Source organism: Carettochelys insculpta, chromosome 3 (assembly GCF_033958435.1).
Source record: "Carettochelys insculpta isolate YL-2023 chromosome 3, ASM3395843v1, whole genome shotgun sequence".
NCBI lineage: Eukaryota > Metazoa > Chordata > Testudines > Carettochelyidae > Carettochelys > Carettochelys insculpta.
Window position 1 is genome coordinate 66,285,752 of NC_134139.1, and position 18,433 is coordinate 66,304,184.

The 18,433-nt window shown below is 43.7% G+C and overlaps 1 protein-coding gene across 2 annotated transcripts in view; it reads left to right on the forward strand.

Annotated features, from left to right (window-relative positions):
- LOC142011124 (histone-lysine N-methyltransferase SMYD3-like) overlaps positions 1-18,433 on the forward strand; it is a 359,175-nt gene that overhangs the window by 38,724 nt on the left and 302,018 nt on the right. The gene's annotated exons all lie outside the window — the stretch shown is intronic.

Consider the following 18,433-nt stretch of genomic DNA (forward strand, 5'->3'; position numbering starts at 1 on the left):
CCTGCTAGCCATGGTATTTAGCTTTCTTTGCTTTCAAAGTATCAGGAAGGTGCAGTGAGTAGTAATGGGGAAACACAGCTTTCCTTCAATGTTACTGAGGTTGGATGACATAAATGTGTGTGTGTGTGTATATATATATATATATGTATAATAACAAAAACATGTTAGGGGATTTATGTCCACGTCCTGGTCCCATTTTCTAAGTCAATTAAACAAGCTATGCTCCATGGACTTCTGCATAGATCCCCACAACAGTTGGCTCAATTGCTTGAGTGAATTGCCTGTCAAGGAGAAGTGTGACATTGGTAAGAACTTTCAGCCATGTACTTGGAAAGAGTGGGGTATTAAGCTCCACGTCTTGCCTGGGGAGTTGGTCCAAGTCCTCTCACCAGGAATTGGCAAGTACCTTGGTATCCATGGGTAGTGCACTTACAACACTAGATTCTCCCAGCACTGATCAGTTTCCTCGGTGCCTAAGAAGAAGGCCTGAAACACAGCTCCCTGGAACCAGACAAAAAGACCCAATGGCCCTTAGGCAGAAGACCTGGTTTGGCCTGTCTGGAGCCACCAGTGCATTACCCTCCAGTGGCAGTCCAGTGGAACTCCTGGAAAGGTCTGTCCTCACTGGAGCAGGGGAGTGGTATAGGACCCAGTGGCACTGGCAGCTGTCCAGGCCTACCGAGCACTTTGTTGAAGCAGGGGCAGCAGGAAGTGGCAAAAGCTTCTCAGGAGACTATCCCTTGAGTTGAAACAGCATTCCTACCCCAGTGTCAGAAATCCCTGGTGCCACATCCCCGAGCCTCCTGTGCTCACCCCCAGTGAGCAGCCCCTCTTACCGACCTCCTCAAGAGGGAGAGTCCAAAGTGCATCAAATGGATCCAAGCTTGTGAGGAAGCTTTCCAAGCCCTAAAGGCCTAGCTCTGCCGAGAACCCATCCTGTACCACCCTGACTTCTCGAAGGAGTTCTTGTTAGAGATGGATACCTCTGATGTGGGTTTGGGAGCCTTGCTCTCCCAGGTCATGAGAGGTGACGCACACCCAATCCGATACATCAGTAGGAGCTACTTCCCAGAGAGAAGGCCTCTCTGTAACTGAGAAGGAGGCAATAGAGGTAAAGTGGGCAGTGGACTTGTTCTGATATTACCTCCTGGGTAAACGCTTTAACCCCATCACTGACCAGGCCCCTCTTCCCTGGCTACATGCAGTGAAAGAGATGAAACCCACAATCCTGAGGGAGTACCTCTCCCTCCAACCTGTCTCCTTCTGGATTCAACATTGTGTGGGGAAGGCCCATGCGAATGCAGACTTTTTCTCCGGGTCGTGGGGTGGAACTCAGTTGGGGGAGGGGCAGGCCCCAATGGGGCATTGGGGGGGGGGATGTGTGAGGGAGTAAAAAGAGGGCCTGGCAGTGCAGGGGGCTAAACAAGGCCTGTTAGCTCACTTAACCCTGCCCCGTTCCACCTGCAGCCAGTGCCAGGCCTGGAGGGAGAATAAAAGGAAGGAACCTGGCTCTGTTAGGGACTGACTAGCAAAGAGGTAGGAGCTGGTTCTGCCCTCCTCGGGACCTGATCCAGAACTGCCTACCACGTTGGCTGCAGGAGGGCACAAGCCTCCAAACTGTCCCCCAGGTGCCAGACGGGGAGAACCTGAAGGAAAATCCTTCTGAGGAAAGGGAAAATGGATTCTCAGGGCCATGCCTTGTACTGAAGAAACAGACTTTTGTAAGTGACTGGAAGTCCTGCACCTTGGGCTCTCAGCTAGCACTGGGACCTAAACACTAGGCAACCCTGCTGCCTGTGAGAACCAGCTACATTTACCAAGCATGAGCTATTTTCAGAGACCTTTTTATTTAGTTTAAATTAGTCTTTCTGTCTCCCTTTCATACCTTTTCCTGTTCGCATTTGTTGTTATATGTTAGTGTGACATCTTATGACATTTTACATACTTCTTTACAAGTGAGTTCAGTATTAAGGTCAATTTGTTGGCCCACTTATTACAACAGAATCAAATACTGGATTTTAAACAAGATTGTCTATGTTCACTAATCAAGCAAAGAACCCTGTGAATATTTAACCTCTTGCTTTGGGATGTAGGATGATTACGTTCATTATAGAGGTTGCAAAGACATTTCTTCCTTGTGTAAGGCAGCAGCTGTGCAAGTTTCTCCACATTGCGCTGCTGGAATACTGCAAATCTGGAACAAAGGGACCACATCTAGATATTCACTTGAGGGTAAAAATCCTGGAAATCGTGCTGAGTAGTATGTATTGTAGGCAGGTCTGCGGAGGAGAAGGGGGAGGAGGTAGAGGAGAAGAGGGCAGCTGTGATTTAAAAGGGTCTGGGCCTCCCAGCTGCTGCTACAGTCAAAACAGCAGCGACCCTGTAGATCACCTCTGGAGCTCTGGCTGGTGTGCACTGAGCAGCCCCAAACCCAAGTCCTGCCCCTTCTGCCCAAGGCCCTACCTATTATAGGGGCCCAGAGCCAGCCCTCCTCCCACATTGGCCAGCACCCAATAAGGTCTGTTGATCACCCTGATTGTGAGGTGGTTGTTTTGTGTAATGTGGACTCCTGCCAGATAGAAGTTAAACTAGTGCAAAGAACTGTTTGTAAAAATGTTTTATAGAGCTACGTCTAAAATATACAGGTGGAGGCATGCAGAGTTTTGATGTGGTAAGAATGCAGATGCCTGATGCCATTGTTATGCACTAGTATTTACATACGTTCTTACATTATTGTTCTGTGTGAAGGGGCCTACAAATAGTTTACATTGTGTTTAAACAAAACAGCAGGGAGACAAAAGAGAAACTATTTTTTAAATATGATTTAATAAACTTAAAATAGCATGTTTAGTTATTCAAGATAAAATAGTATAAATATACAAATCTAAAGCAAGACTAAATTATTAATTACCAGGTGTTGAAATGCAGGTGATGTTCCTGAAAGATGGTGTGAATGTTCTATTACAGCTATACATTTAAAATACACAGTAATTATGGGGTAGTTTTTCAGTAACAAGATCTGACCAAAAAGAAATGCACCAATGTGGAAATGGATGTGGCCAAAGTCCCTGCATTTTGCTTGATTCTCTGCACATTCATGAAAGTCCCATGAAGTCAGAGCCAAATAGATTAATTATCTTTAATTTTATGCTGAATATTTAATATACTGCTACCTGCAACTTAATTTACAAAGAACAGTGGTAATCAGGTCATGGTTTATAACTCAGAGAAGAAATATTACTTTATTTAGATGAGAAACAAAAAAATGCCAAGAAAGTAGATAGCTCTTCGGGTACTTTTTAAAACAGCTGATCTTACAGAATTACATCTCATTAATCAAGAAGCAGTGCTATTCATGAATAACTTTAAACAGAGATTTTCATACTGTAAACAGCTTTAAAAACACATTAAATGTGCTTACTGTGTATACAAAGCAATTAGCTTTGCCAGGAATTTTCTGTATTCCCATTTTATTACTAAAGCTGTACTGATATGTCAAATTAATCCTGGACAGAACGTCTTTGTCTCACTGGAGTTACGTTGGGAATGAAATTACCCCAGTAAGTGCCACATTTCATTGGTAAAATGATCCTCCACTACTGGAGACTTAATTAAGTGTTCTGTTTTGCTACCAGATTTGCCCATTGCTCTGGGGTATGCTCAGTGATTTGGGGTTCCCGGGAGGGGACTGGGGAGTAATTCTGTCAGTGTGCTGCTTGCGATACTAGTGTTCCTAAGGAGCTTTACTTCTCCCTTCTGCTAATTCCTTCCCAGTGGAGTTATTCTGCCCAACCCAGGGTCCACTGCTCATCTGAGAGGACTTGTTAATCAGCACTTACATGCTGAAGCCTTATATGTCCCTGTACTCAGTGGACTGGGTGGCACGGCAGTGCCAAGCTGTGGCCCTTATGTGCCCTTGGACTCAGTGGCTGGGTTAAACAGCTCTCCCAGCTGCCACCCTCATATGCTGCCCAGGTTCAGCACCCCCTCCCCGATCCCCACTTTCAAAGCCCAATCATTCCGCTAGTAACTCACTTGATGGGCAAACCCCACAGGAGTTCTGGGCACCACAGGGATCTTTTAGCTTAGGTACAAGAAACATTGTTGCAGAGTGAATGGGGAAGTCAAAACAACACCCCTGAGGATGAGTGAGCTGGAGAAGAAGAAGAAGATTGAGCAGCAACCCATTTAACAGTGAAAGTTATCTATTTCTGGGCAGCGAATATATATTTAACAGTTACAATAGTAAATAAACTGATTACAAATGTTAGGGCTAGCAAACCATATAACTAATTACATAAAGCAAGATTAGGAGGCTATGCCTAGAGAAAGAGAGAGAGAGAGAGATATCTTACCACTCAGGGGAGCTCACACTGATCGGGGGTCCCAGATGGTGATAGTAATAAGGCATTCAAAGGTCAGGAGGCAAGTGAACTCCCAGCCCGATCAGGCAGGAGATGATGAGGTCTCAATGGAAGTGATGCAGAGTTTATGTCCAGACATCAGAACATTTTCTTGAATAAGGGTAGATGTTTTTCTAGAAACAGGACAATGGTTCAAGAACGTTGGGCTTGATTATAGGTAAGCAGAGGCAAGACAACAGAGACAGATCATGGTAGGGGTGATGTTCCATGAAGGAGCTCACAATTCAACTAGGCAGTTTCAGTATTTTGGGTATCAATAGGATCCATTACTAGAATTGGTGTGAAAATGACTAATTTGGGTGTGAGCAGGCCTGGGTTCATTAGGATCTGGAGCAGAGATTTCCCATCAGACAATGCTTCTCTGCTTTCAGTAGTTCAGTGGGGTTCCTGCTTTGGAAGAGCTCTTCTCCGTTCGTTATGCTAATGTAGCGGTCTTTCTGTTCCATCTTCAATGAAGATGAGGCTGGGGATGTTTCCTTAAATCCAGTTACCCTTGTCAGTAGGATTTAGGTGTATCCACCCCTGCCAGTTTCAATGCTTTGTCTTTGATTCAAGCAGAGGGCTGGGGGAAGGGGATTTCTTTTTCATGAGTGTCACTCCTTGATTTCCGAGGAGCACAGGGCTAACAGGTGGTCATGCTCTGGTTCCCCAAAAACACAGCTGGGAGGTAACAGTTTCATGACATAAAAAATAGGTTAGAAGTTCTCTCATCCTGCAGATACTTGTACACTGAAGTCAGGGGGACTTCTGTGGGTGCAGAAAGAGAAGCACTTGTATGAGCCTTTGGAGGATTAGGGCCTGAGTTATGTTATAAACTACTCTGGTTGAGTTGACAGAACCTTTGGAAAAGAGGGAACTGTAGCATTATAGCTATTACACTTCATGGCTGACCTGGAGGGGAAGTGGCATTACCATCTGCTTTACTTCAGATCTAGTCTGGGGGCTCCTCACTAGCACACTTGATCCCATGTCTGCTTTTACTCTTTGTAATAGAGCTTGCCTTGACCTTTCACAGGGATCCTAGAGTTGACTTGATTAGCTCTGCATTGGCTCTGTCTAGACTTGGGGAGCTGGGCATAGGGGAGACATGGCTATTATGACCTAGGTCCATGTTCTAAGGTGTAATAAAGCAGAACTGCAGTTGGTGGAATAAGGAGGGATTCAGCAATCAGCAACAACAGTAATTGAAGTCAGATGCATGACTCATTTGACGAAGCGGGTCTTTGCCCACGAAAGCTTATGCTCCAAAATATCTGTTCATCTATAAGGTGCCACAGGACTTCTTGTTGTTCTCGAAGATACAGACTAACATGGCTATCTCTCTGATACTTGATGTCCTATTGGGTTTCTAAATGCCTTTTTCACCACTGTGTGAAAAAGAAGTGTATCAACAAAATCACTTTTTAATGTATAAAGCTTCTAGTATTTCCTGTAGCAAAGAGTAATAGTCTAACAATGGATGGCATTTCCTGTTAGTTCATGAAAAAGAGACCCTTCCTAATTAAATTTGCATGCCTTTCCTAATTTGTACAGACCTCAGCAATGGAGTAAGTGATAATCTGTCAGCAGAACAGAGCCTTAAATCTGTATTCCCTTTGGCAGCGTTTATAATTGCATAACAATATTGCTTCTTTTAATTAAGCCTATTTTTAAGCATGTTTTAGAAGTTATTCCTGGTATTAGTGCCATAGAGTGGTTAGGGGGAAGACAGTCTTCCCTTTTCCCCTGTAAAACAGTGATTAAAACAGTGATTCCTGCCCCATGCCTCCCAAGGAGGAAAAAGGCATTCCTTGGTTATATTCTAGTTCTTCTGCTGTCATCTGTGCCTAAATTGTAATTAATAACAGTTGTGGAAGCAGGAACGAAGATTGCATTGTTCATCAATGAGTAAAGACCATTTTTGTTTTTCATACTTGTGTGCTTCAAGATAGTCACTCAAATCCATATTAGGCACCTAAATCAGCAACTCTGATTTTCACAAATTTAACTCTCAAATCAGGGAGTTGGTGCTTGAACCTTGCAACAGTGCAACCATTGATTTAGGTGCTTAACTATCGACGTAGATTCAGCCCTGCAAATCTGCGGTTATCCACTTTGTCACATCTGCGGATGTGGATATCCACAGCTCATTTTTGCGGATATGGCTACAGGTACAGATTTTGTATCTATAATCCTGCAAATGTAGAGATCATTTTGCAGATGTGAATACCAAATTTGTATCCAAGCCGGACTCCAGATGTTGGTGCTTAACTAAATGCTCTTAGAGTTCAAAATGTGTTCCGGAACACACATGTCCATTTTTTAAAAAAAATTCCAGTCTTTGTTGCAGGCAAATACAGAGAATAGACTGACCGTATAAAGTGAGGTTTACATTTTCTTTCTGTATCTTAGATGCTGGATTCCTTTAAGTTCTGGTACAAGCTGTCCTCTTCAAAGGTTTCCTGAGTGCTCTTGTGGACTCTTATGTGCCTTGAAGTAAGCACTGACTTGGGAAACATCTCAGTCTAGTACCATTGGGCTAAGTGGAAAGGATCCAGTGTTGCAATAGGCTCCTTCTCCGATAAGTTAGAGCAAAATCATCCATTCCAAGTGATCACAAGATGAATCTCCTCTTTTTCTACCCTTCTCTGCACACGAACTGTGTGGCAGTTCACTCTTTAAATGGATGTTTCTCATTCTTCTCCTGCCACTTGTGGATTCGGCTGTGGAAGGAGTCTCCACATACATATCTCTAACGTAAGTATAAGAGCGTTAATCATGTGTCGGGAGCTAGATTTATGCATCTGCTCTTGACACAAGGTGACAGGCCCTGGCTGCCAGCCAAAGACACTATTCTCCCCTCCTGCCCCCCAGTTTCTCCTTGCAGCAATATTCAGTGATTATCATTCTAATTTAGACTAACACTTAAATCACCTTTATGCTTGAGGTCACAGCAGTAAATCTGAAAGATTGTCCCTTAACATACTTTCCCAGACAGAGTTTTCCAGGAATATCCCATGTCATACTTTACCTGGGTTTATATACTTTGCTCTGAACAAGAAAACTGAAAATCTGAGAATGGGAGGAAGAATGCTTGTCTTGGAGCTAGGTTTTGCTTGGTATTGATGACAAGGGTCATGTGAGCTTTGTACAATACAGCAGCAAAGACGCTGTGCTGAGGGGAGGGATCGAGATTCAACAAGCAAACTGTTTTCTGGCTACAAGGTTGGGCATAGTGGGACCATGTAGGGGGTCTCTGCAAATGGAATGGCCTGGGTGTGCTGTTTTGCTGCCATTTTCGCCATATCTCTTCAAGATAGACAGGGCTTGTGTACATTTTATAAATAAAAATAAATTAGGGGAAAAAACCCAAAAGGAAACTGGCCCATTACATCAGTGGTGCACAACCCTTTTTCAACCTTGACCCCCTTATTTTATTGCACTTGTGTCATGACCTCTGAGTTAAGCCCCACAAGCCCCATATCCACCCCCCTATCCCCAGGCTTAACCCCTTAAGACCCAAACCTGCCCCCTCCAACCTCAGGTTTAACCCCTATCAGCCCCAAATCCACCCCTCTGCAGATTTAACCTGCCTCAGGGCATGAGTGTAGCTCTCCTCCATGGCCACCACCTCCTCCACGCTGCTTTCCCTGACTCCTCCTCCTCTGCATGGCTCTCGCAGGCTCAGCCGCCCTCCCCGCAGCTCTCCAGCAGGCTTTCCCCATATGGATGGTGGGCTGCTCCCTGCTATGCTGGTTTTCCCCTCCGAGGCTCCCTGCCCAGCTGGCCGACTCCTGTGGGGCTCCCTCCCTGCACTTAAAAAGAAACCTACATTCCTGTTTAAGCAGCAGCAGCAGCCTCTGGAGCCGCAAGAGGAGTTAGTGGCTGCAGCGCTGGGAGCTGCGACCCCCAGGAAGACATCTGCGACCCCCAAGAAGGTCGTGACCCATGGGTTGCTCACCACTGCACTATAGCTCTGCCAGGTCTGCTGCCTTGTAGCAAAAGGGCAACAATACATTGTTATAAGATACATGGTGATAATACTATTACTTGGATAATTTAGAAACATATCAGTTAATGCTGCGGAAGTTTCTCGGCATACAGAAGCATATAACTTATGAAGAGATAATGAAGCAAATCCTACCTGCTTGAAAATATTATAATGGCAATGCGTGTAGTAATGTTATTTATCGGGCCATTTTCTGTTGGTGGAAGAGAGAAGCTTTTGAGCCACACAGAGCTCTTCTTCAGGTCTGATGCTGTTGAAGTGGTGGACAGGGGGTTAGAATTTCAAGTGAAGGAGTGAGGTACATAGGGGGTTACACACTTGGGTGCAGGAGGATTCCACATTTAAAAGAGTTTGGAGTTGGGCTAGAAACAGTGTAATGATGCTACAGTAGGTGTTTTTAACCTATTCAGTTTGAACTTCTCTAGTCTGACCCCTTTGGGACCTGCCCAGAGCTGAAGGAGAGAATTTGCCAAACCACTGGAGGTCAATATTGTCTGTCAGCTTTACCAACACTTCTACTGCTTATTGTCCTCTTAGAAGACATTTAGGGGTAAGATAGAGCTAAATAACAGTCCAGAGCACTGAGAGCCAGGACTACTAGCTGTAAACAAACTTTACAGGACCATGGGAAATGTTTCTGATAGTTCCTCCTTCCCTCTGGCACATGACTTTTCCTTGTGGCATCTGCAGGTAATGCCAAGAGCAATTAAAAAGAACACCTGTAGACCCACTGTAGTTGGCATGAGCAGGTATTTTGTTACACATGAAATGACTGCAGTAATTCTAAGTACTGAAATGCAACTACTTCCTCAATACTACCTTTTATTTTTGCTCCACTCACTGCCCACTCATTTTAAATACGTCCACAGCTAATCGAACTTTTTTTGCTTTGTTTTGGCTGCTTACTTATCAAAACTTTACAAAACTTTAATGTCAGCCTCATGAGCCCTACAGCTGCAAATTAACTGAATAAAATTTACAAACATTATGCACTGATAAAGCACTTTAAGGGCTTTTTCCAATTCAGTTGACTTAGCTGCTTGGCATGATAGTTTTGCTTGACATGAGTTCAGAGCCTCTGGAAATCTTCCTAATCCCACTCTCCAGGCCTTGTGCCTATTCATGGAACCATGTTAACCTAAATCCAGAAAATTAATAAACCTGAAATGGTCTTAAGCACTCAAATATCCCTTGACGCTCCTTCCTTGTTCATTATACTGCAGGCATCTTTTTGCATTGGAAAATTCCAGCTCAGAAGACCTAAACAGAAACTGATGAAGTCTCCAAAGTTATTAGCATTCAATAAAATATCTAATTTAAGATTACTGTGGGTTGAAGCATAAGTGAGAAATATGTTTATTGCAGTCAGTCAATCTGCTTATGTTTTAGTGCAGTATTCTGTCAGTTTTCAACTTGATTCTGCTCTGCACAGCAGTGGGATAGAATTTTTATGGGTAAAAGAAAATATTTTCCATATAATCACAAATAAAATTCCTGATCATTGTTCTACTTAGGCCAGCAGAGCAGCACTTTTTTCCACATAGCTGCACTACTTTGGCACTGATAGTGAGCTAAAGATGATCCTTTACACTTCATACTGAAACAGGAGTGCAGTACCAGATACACCAGCCATTAATGATTCACGTACATGTCAAAGAGGACATTTATTTCTTTTATTTTTTTAACTTTTTCAAAGCAACTGTCAAGCACCTTCTTAGGGACTATTGCGACACTGAAATACAATCACAGGTGCCACTCTCTTTAATGGTACGGGGATGAACACATTTAAATCTACAGAGTACCAGTAGATGACTGGCCATGTGTGGACGTGGGGGAGGGCAAATTAATCACTAATGTAAGTCAATTAAATTAGGATAGGTACAGTAGCATTGGAACCCCATATAAGATGGGAGTGCTGTCGCAGCTGACACGCCTAGTTCCAGCCCCCCTGTTTAGGTGTGATAGTAAAGTAAGCCTGTCCCTTCCTCAGCCTTCTTTCACACTATCCCTGTATTCTGTGAACAACAATGTACACACTATACAAATTAGAGTGATTGAAAACAACAGATGATACAGCTCTTCTAAATGAACAAGTAGTTTAGGAGAAAGTCAGGTGCTTAATGAAGGCAAGAACAGTTGTCTGTGATATTAACATACCCCAGGAAAACTGCCTAAAATCTTTATCAATGTAGGAAAAACACAATTCGTGCCAAGTCCATTATGTAAATAAAACACTGGAATTTATTTAGCCATAACGCAGATGGAGTGAATATAAAATATTGATAATGTTTTGGCAACCTAATCATACTTCAGAAGAACATTTACCTAAAGTGCCACCCCAAAAGAAAGTAGATGTATATTTTTCAATCATATCAGAACTATGAAGGCCACAGTGCATTCTTTTAGCCCGTTCACATACAAAATTCATTCGTGGACAAATTCATATATTGTAAGCCAGAGGTTAGCAATCCCCGGCACCAGTGCCAAGAGTAGCATGTGAGACAGTAGGTCAGCCCCACGCTTTCTCTCCCACGCAGCTGGGAACTTGAGCAAAGCCACCTGTGGATTAACAAAAGACCAACTAATGCTACCAACCACCATCTAAACTATAATGCTCTGCATCTTTATTTATTTCTTAATGAAACTGTTGTAAGAAGGACTATTAGTGACTTTAAAAATTATCACCAGTACGCGGAATCTACATAGAGGTCTAAAGGTCAAATTTTGGCACTCTGCCTCAGAAAGTTTGCTGACCCCTGTTGTAAGCAATCAAAACTGGAAAAAATGTCAACTGTAAGAAGGAGTTTCAAAAGCGCAAAAGGCAGGTAGATGCCCTATATATATAGGAAGTCAATGGGAGTTAGGCATGTGACTGCCCTTTGAGCCTTTCAAAATCTCCCATAAAATGTACATGACTCAGCTGTACCCAGGGTAGCTGCTTTTCAAATGCCTTAACAATTCATTTCATGAAACAGCCTTGTGGTGTTTAATGCAGTAAGAGGCAATCCCGATGGGTCTCAGACAATGTGGAACCATGTTGGAACAATGAATATCAATGTCAGCACTTCCCTGCGGGGAGTACTGTAATAACATGACTCAGCCCTATCCCTGGTAAAATAAAGAAGGCATGGCGAGCAAAGAGGAAGTAACAATTAAAAGATAATTGAATATGGCCAAAGTACAAAATTCAGTATTATTTAATAAAGTCAACTTGGTGTATGAAAACGAATTATCCCTGGATAATTTCACTAGTTGCCATAAATCATCTCTTGCTTTCCCAGCAAAACAGCATGCTTAATATGCAATTCTTGTACACAAGATTATCTGTCAAATTGGAGTCTCTTGAAACTCCATCTTTCTCAACAGTTACCACCCTGGAAAGTGAGGTACTGTATTTGTTTCCCAAATGTAGGGGAAACTGCTGGGCTATGTTCAAAGATGCTGACTTTTCAGTGTGAATACTGTAATTGTATTTATATACACATAGCCTTGCTGGATCTTTGATTCTTATGTACAGCTTCATTAAAATGTTGAAGGCAGATAAGCCTTTTTAGCAATAGTGCACATGAAATCTACCACCTTTCCTGTCTGAGAGAAAATGCAATCTCACTGCATAAAAAACAAAATGAGTACAGGTTGTATCTCTCTAGTCCAGCACACTCTGTTCTGGAATTATTTTGGTTAGCTGGACGACCAACGCTGTGCTTCTAAGATGTCAGTGATGTAAAGGACATGCCAATGGGAAGTTGTTCTAGCAAAATACCTACTTTGCCCAGAAAGTCTATGGCTATTGCATACTTGCAGATGACCTGCCACATTTCTGCTTTATTTTGTTGTTACTGTTGGGATGATCAGGCATGCACTGACTCTAGCCTAGGGCTTTCAGCAGAGCTTTGAGCATCTGTATCCATTTAGAGAGCAACTGAGTCATGTCTGCCTAGAAGCTGTTCAAGACAATCAGCTGTTCCCTTCCAACCTCCTAGAAGAGAGGTTCTCAACCAATGGCAGTGAGGGAGAGTGGTGGATTTTGAGAGAATGTGCTCAGCTTTCTGACAATATGTCAGGCTGCAGGGGAGGGCAAGCACGAGATCACAGTGTCACTCGCTCAGTTTTGGCTCAGCTGCTCCTCTGTCTTAATGGGGACAGCCAGGACAAATTTCAGTGAGTGATGTTGCAATGTGGTTCACTGTGTCGCAGTGCCATGCAGGTTTGGTTTGGCTGCCCCTCCTGCCCTTGGCAGCTGCCTAGTTTGTGTATACGTACGGCAGCCTCTGCAGTTGTCCTTTTCTGTCATCTCTTATTGCTACAGAAAAGGTCAGAAGAAAGCAGTATGTGGTGATGTCTGCTGAGCATGCACACTTGGGCCATTCTAGCCTGAACACTTGTTTCCAAGTTTAAGATCTCAGCTCTCATGAGCAGCGCATGGAATGTGAGAGGGCTGTACTAATTAACTTACGGTATATTTGCATTAGGACACAGAGGCGTGCTTTGACAGTTGTTTCATACCATCAGTGTTTATTAATGTGTGTAGTGCAATTTCACAGAATCACAGCGCTGGAAGGGCCCTCAGGAGGTCATCTAGTCCAGCCCTCTGCTTCCAGCAGGATCAACCCCCACTAAGTCATCCCAGCCAGGACCTTGTCCAGCCAGGACTTAAAAACCTCGAGGGATGGAGAGTCCACCACCTCTCCAGGCAACACATTCCAATGCTTCACCACCCTCCTGGTGAAGTAATTTTTCCTAATATCTAACCTACACCTCTCCCTCTTCAACTTTAACTTCAACTTTCCATTTATCTTGGCCCTTTGCAGTAATAGCTCAAGACATTGCATTATCCATAGAGCTTCATCACTTGCAGCAAGTGCAGATACTCTACTGGAAAAATCAAAAGGTGTCATTTTGGGTCGTGTTGTTGGGAATCTACGCATTTTGGTATGTCAGACTGAGTCAAAATATTTCATTTCAGGTCAGATCAACAGTAATCTGTACTCACCTGAGCTATCGTGATGCATCCTGAGAGTTGGAGGTTGGGTATCATAGGCTACGTCTACACTAGCCAAAAACTTCGAAATGGCCATGCAAATGGCCATTTTGAAGTTTACTAATGAAGCACTGAAATACACATTCAGCGCCTCATTAGCATGAGGGCGGCTGCGGCACTTCGAAATTGACACAGCTCATGGCCGCGCGGCTCATCCAGACGGGGCTCCTTTTTGAGAGGACCCCAGCTACTTCGAAGTCCCCTTATTCCTATCTTCTTGTAGGAATAAGGGGACTTCGAAGTAGGTGGGGTCCTTTCAAAAAGGAGCCCCGTCGGTACAAGCCGTGCGGCTGCGAGCTGCATCAATTTCGAAGTGCCGCAGCCGCCCGCATGCTAATGAGGCGCTGAATATGTATTTCAGTGCTTCATTAGTAAACTTCAAAATGGCCATTTGCATGGCAATTTTGAAGTTTTTGGCTAGTGTATACACGGCCTTAACCTTCCATTTTCCTCTCAGTTCTGAGCTTCTTGGCCTGACGTTTTCTCCCATGCTCCCTGGCTCCTCTCTGGCTATGCCACATATGGGAGCCCTGTGACTGTAGTGCATCATGGGAGAGGTAGCCTTTAGAAGAGAATGGTGACCAAGGACACCTGAGCTACAACTCAAATGGGATGCTGAAGCTAGCTCAGAAGGATGCATTTCAGTGCTGAATTTACCCAAAATAAAGTGTTTTGAGTTGGGCATGTCAAAGTGTTTTTATTTTGTTTCTTGCTAACTAAAACCATTTGACATTTCAAAATAGAGATATTTTGGAATATTTTGTTTCGCAAAATTTTTAGCTATTTCTAATTTTAGTCCCAATTCAAATGAAAATGAATGTAAAAAAAATTGAGCATTGTCCCTGCGATGGAAATTCTGATTTTTTGGTCAGCTGTAATCTTGATTGTTCGGGGCTTTGCCTGTGGGACTATATTAATAATGGATAGTTTATAATTTTAACAGGCATGAGGTTACAAATGTTATGATTATGAACATTGGCTAGCATTTAGCATTATTAGCAATTCAGAAAACAAAACATCAACCTACATTTGTACTATGTAAACATCTAAAAATGACATAACATCTAACAAACCTGAGTAACAGTCCACAAACATAATTTGTCTGCTGTTATGGACTCTGTTGCCAGGTGGATAATAATGAAGCATCAAGGTCAAATACTGCCCTCAGCTATGTATAAACAGTTCCTGCTGATGTCAGAATAAACCTTCCTGAGCATGTAAGGGCAGATTTTAGTCTTGAAGCTTTATGCCCATATTAGGTACTAAACATATTTTTTCTGTTATCTTTCCAGTGGTTTAGTTACTTCTTTCCTCTTTTCTGTTCTGCTAGCATAGAGCTTGAACCCAATGAGGTTCAACTACCTCAAAAAAAGCATAAGTCAAAATAAAAATCTTTTGCTCCAGCTCTTTTCAGAGTGTTGCAAATACTCATGTTTAACTAATTTTAAATGATGATAATAATATTGTTGTGTGGGCTAAATTCACCTTTTACCCAAAGCTGAATTCATCCTGAGAGAGGAGAGGGAACAGCCAACAAAACTTACTCAGAAGCTTTGTATATTCCAGCTCCTAGCTATTTCCTGTCCTTGGCGATTATCGCAGACCTTTTAAGCTGTACTGTTCCCATGCTACCACCTCTCTTCCTTGGGCAAGGAGTTGGAAGTTGCAACCACCTCTAAGAGCCCATTGGTCTAGAACTATATTCTCTGAAACTGGAGGCAGGCATTGCTTCCTCATTGGCACCAGGATCTAAGGCAGGCTGACACCAGGGGGTATTGTGTCCTGCCCTAAGGGGCATGAATGACAGCCCTCTGTGATTCCCTGATTGCCTGGTAGTCCTGATATAAACCAGGAAGCCACTTCGGAGAGTTGCCTGAGCATCGCACACCTCTGGTGTGCCTCTGCCTTAGATCTCATGGGCTGTGACTTGTCTGGCTCCCAGATCCCTGACTTTTGACCTAACACTGATCCTGGGTACTGTCTCCATATTAAGACTTTCTTACCTTGAGAGAAAGGCCTTGACCTGATTTTCACCTCAGGCTCTCTTTTTGGTCACGGACACTGACATTGTGATTTTTGGCTTGACCTGAGCCTGGCTTGATCTCTGAGCCCAATACTGAGCATTCTGCTCCATGCTCACAGCCCACCTTCTGGAAACTCACTCCTGTTAGCCTTTGCACAGCAGCTGATTTCTGCCCAAGTGTATGGGAGGCATCAGCCTAGTCATTGGAGGGATCCTTAGTATATAGCATCTTCCATCCAAGTTGACATATGCGTTTGACAAACATCAGCTAATTTAACTGCATAACACCACTGGGAAATGGGTAAACATTTTTATTCCAATGGACAGGTGACAAAACAGAGGTACAAAGAGATTGTGATTTGCCCAAAGTCACATAAAAAGTCTGAGACTATAACCCAGATCTCCAGAATCCCAGTCCTCTAATTTAGCCACGAGAGCATCCTGTCTCGCCAAACACAAAATATTCTCTCGGTCTTTTCTTTCCATTTGCTATTCCAGGTGTTTAAAACATGCTGCCATGCCTGTGTTGCCTCTGCTCCCACCCCTGAAAAGCTCAGGTTATCATAGAAGCCTTGGTGATGACTGCAATATGTGAAAATTGTTTCTCGCTCCTCCCTAGTAACCATGAAGTCCAGGAAAGCAGAGCTGTTCCATGAGGTGCATAGTTGGATTAATCAGAGTTTCTGTAGCTTGTGTTAATGTTGCTTTGTTTCAAACAGTACAACACTAAATTGTGATAAGTAACTTTTAGTGTGCGCCACTGGGGTCCACATGGGTAAGCTAGTGTGCATCACACTGGTGCGTGTTGGAATTAGCACTCTAGCTAGTGCCGACTAAAGCACCTTGTTGACAAGGCCAGACCTCTCTGTGCTTTGTCCTTTGCCTTACATTGTGCTTGCTTTGAACCTTAGCCCCACCCTCAAACAGCCCAGAAATACAACTTCCACTGATCTCTCACCAGTCAGTTCCTGTCACTGATGCCTTTGACTGACTACTGTATTTGGAAATGCCTAGGGAAAAAATGCAGGCTAACTGGCAGAAGTGTGACCAAAAATTGCCACCTGGAACAAAAGATATAACATTGCCAACCTGAAGAAATTAAAAAAAATCATGAGTCAGAGCCCCTGAAAAGATCAAAAATTGTGAGTTTGTCTCCCAAAACTTACTGTTTTTTTTTTTGTTTGTTTAGAAAGTGCATATTATGTCTTGGTCTTTTTGTATTTAACTTCTTGCAACCCCTTTCCCCAGTGTATATGTTAAAGTTAGCAGTGCACATACTCCCACATCTATTGTGTAGTGTGATGTTGGACCCTGCTGCAGGAGCTGTCACCCCCATGTCTGCCCTTTCCCTACCTCATCAGTTATTCTGCCCCTAACTTTCACATCAGTCACGTCTCCCTCAAACTTGTCCTGCATAGACCCTGCATCAGTACTGCCTCCCAGCCCATCTCAGGTCTGTCCAGGCCCCATCTCTCCCATTCCCAGTCCCACCATCAAATCAGCTCCCACACTAGACTAGGCCTCATCCACTCCCACCCTGTCTCCTTCTGGAATTTCTCACCTCCTTCTCCCCATGCCTCTGGGAATTTGCAGCATGGCCATCCCCTCCCTCTTTCCAGTGTCTCAAAGAGAGAGGGGGACGCTGAGGGAGAGCAGAAGAGCTGTCTCTGTTGCTACCTGTTGTGGAGGAGTGGGAAGGTGCCACTCTGAGCTGTGGTCTTTCTTTTCCCCTTAATCTCTCCGGTGAGAAAGGCATGCCATTGCTGAGGGGAGAGGGAGGAAAAACTGCCATTTTTTTCCAGGGACTTGTGACACACAAGGCTGGGAGTCATGTGGTTTTACTGCTGTTCGGTCAACACGTCCCTAAGATTTTCCTTAAACCACATGCTGTAAAGTAGGTTTCAGGCTGCTGAGCTTTCTTTTAGGTCAATGTGTATTGCAGCTATCCTTTTTCACCTTCTTTATTTCTGTAATTTGGCGGTGAAATCTGTCGTTAATGATGCTGACTGCCATAGAATGATAGAGAAAATGACCTGTGACTTCAAGGAAAATAGAATAATTGGGAAAGAACAGACGTTTCAAGTATGCGTGTGGAGATCCTCCTCTGTAAACACTGCCCAGGGGTACTGGAAAGAACCTGGAGAGTGACATGAAAAACACCCAAAGGTCTGGTTACATCTCCTCAACTACTGTCTCCATGGCTACCTTCTGGAAGAATCTTTATAATATGGATCGTTCATTGACTTCTCCTTGATACTTCACTTCCATGCTTGGCTGTTTTCTGTTACAATGCAATGATGGTAACTCTACTTGAATAGTAGCTTGATCAACTGTCTTAAAGAGAAGAGTAAAAAGAACATTTTTACTCAGCATTTCCCTGTAAATAGTCTGGTCTTGCCTTCCTCAAGCTGAGCGTTTCTAGGTGTTGTCTAGAATTTAACACCTGGACTGATTTTAAAACAACCTTTTTACCCACAAGGATAGTATTGGTTACGTGCTTCCTCAGAAATTAAAGTTAAAGCTGACCATGACAGACAGAAACAAATACTTCTTCTCTAGAGCAGAATAATGCCAAGATAGGGCAGAATTCTTTTAGCTTCGGTCAAACAAGCTGTGAGAAGAGGAGTGGCAGTGGAAGCAGGCATTCCCCTCTCTCCCTACAGTTGTACTCCTTGAAGGTCAAGCAAGCCCCCAACCCCTGCCAGGCAGCCCCAGGGAGGAGCCAGAGCCACCATAACCCCAAGTGGTGCCCCCAGGAGACAGCAGCCCATCACCACCAGGGCATGCCTGCGGCTGGAGGGGACATCGCCAACCAGAGGATGAGAGCCTTTGGGCCTACGCAGCCACCCTCCATCAGCAAAATTGTATTTCAAAGCAGTGGCTGCAGTGGGAAGAGGAGTGGCAGTGGAAGCAGGCGCAGGCCTTGGAACCTTGGTTCTCCAGGGTCGACTTTCTCC